The sequence below is a fragment of the Palaemon carinicauda genome, chromosome 13 (genome assembly GCF_036898095.1).
Source record: "Palaemon carinicauda isolate YSFRI2023 chromosome 13, ASM3689809v2, whole genome shotgun sequence".
In the NCBI taxonomy this organism is placed as follows: Eukaryota; Metazoa; Arthropoda; class Malacostraca; order Decapoda; family Palaemonidae; genus Palaemon; species Palaemon carinicauda.
The window spans coordinates 134,893,812-134,895,871 of record NC_090737.1 but is presented as its reverse complement, the minus strand read 5'-3'; positions in this window follow the sequence as shown (position 1 = coordinate 134,895,871).

Here is a 2,060-nt window from a genome sequence, read left to right as displayed (position 1 = left end):
GGCTAGTAAAAATAATAATAATAATAATAATAATAATAATAATAATAATAACCATAGGTATTAATAATAATAATAATAATGATAATAATGATAATAATAATAATAATCATCATCATCATCATCATCATCATAACATTAATAATAATAATAATAATAATAATAATAATAATAATAATAATAATAATACTTCGCAATATGACGCATTTAGTTTTCATATTATAACAGACAAATATTCGCACATAAATGTCTGAAACACGCGCTTATTCTTTGTTGGCCAACACGTAAAAAAAAATGCAAAAGTCGTACATAAATATAGGCATGCAAAGTTCACACTAATGTAATTAGGAAGAGCCAGCTCGGAATATCATCTAACTTTTCCGGCTAAAGTTGTTCAGGTTGACCTGGCATCCGCTTGACCCAGAAGGAAAAGGTTAAGTGGAGGTCATTTCAACGCAAAATTTTCGCGGAGGTCATTTCAACTCAAATTGTAATTGGGATCAGTTTGTTCGGTTTAATGACGCAATGGTTTTTTTTTGAGTTTGTAATTGTAGTTCTAATACAAATTATGAATTAGATATTTTTTATTTATTCATGGTGGTGTATTTGTGAGTGTTTATGAATATGAACGTTGTGTTTACTATTAATTACAGAATTCATAAAGCCAATGCAAAAAAAATATTGGGTTAGAACAAAAATGAAAGTTTTATGACAGGTCAAGCAATGATATTTTCCATATAATGAAATATATTATAACACAATACACATACATACACACACACACACACACACATATATATATATATATATATATACTGTAAATATATACAGTATATATATATATATATTTTATATATATATATATATATATATACTGTACACACATATATAAATATATAAAATGTGCATGTTTAAAGGTTTAAAGGCCGCTCATGAATGGCAGAGACAAGGGACAATGCCCTAGAGACTGACCATATATACATATGATAAGCGCCAAAGCCCCCTTTCCACGCAAGTTAGGACCAAGGAGGGCTAGGCAATGGCTGCTGATGACTCAGCAGATAGACCTATAGGCTCCTCCAAATTCCCCTATCCTTTAGCTCACAATGATGGTGAGATTGCACACTATAAAGGAACTAACGAGTTTGAGCGGGATTCGAACCACAATCTGGCGATCACCAGTCAGGGACGTTACCCCATAGGCCACCACAACCACCGTAAAATATAGTTTTCTGAATGAATGAAAGTATGATATGAAAATTATCATAACATTTCGAGATACCAAAAGGCTTATTTGGCAAAAGAATGAGGTTTGTGGAAACATCCTAAGCTGAACGAGGTAAATGTTCAAAAGTCTGATGTGTTAACCACAATCAAAATAAGTAAATGTGTTGAGTTATGATCACACTACAAAACAAAATAAGGTATATTTCAAAAAAATAAACCAATATTTCGTAAAGGAAAAAAAAGTTACTATAACACGGCCACTATGAGTGGCCTGGTCCCTGTGTAGAAGGGTTTGTGTGTAAGTGTGTGTGTGTGTAAGTGTATCGCGATTGTGATTGTGTATCCGTAGCTTTACAGATTTGGTCAAAATCTGTCTAAACTAAATCTTAGTTCAAGTCGTCTTATGTTGCATGTGGTGGATTGTGATAGTTAAATATCTACGACTTATCAAGCTATTTCGATAATCATTTACCCAAGTTTAAAATGGATAGCAGTTCTCACAAACAAACATGCAAAGGTGATAAACACAAACATAAACAATATTCAACTAGAGGTGTACTCAGTAGAGAGCATTCCTTCGGCACGTCAAAGTCTTATTTAGCTCCTAACTCCATATCCACTAGAGGGGCACTCAGGAGAAAGCATACTTTCGCCTAGCAAGGATGTCTTATTTTGCCCCTAACTCCACTGTGTAGCCTACTTGTACTTCGATGTATTTTCTTCGAAATCTAATGGATTTGACCTTGATCCATAACTCACATGTCCACCAAGTTTTATTAAAATTGGTTCAGTAGTTTTGGCGTTATGTTGTTCACAATAATTAACTAATAATATAT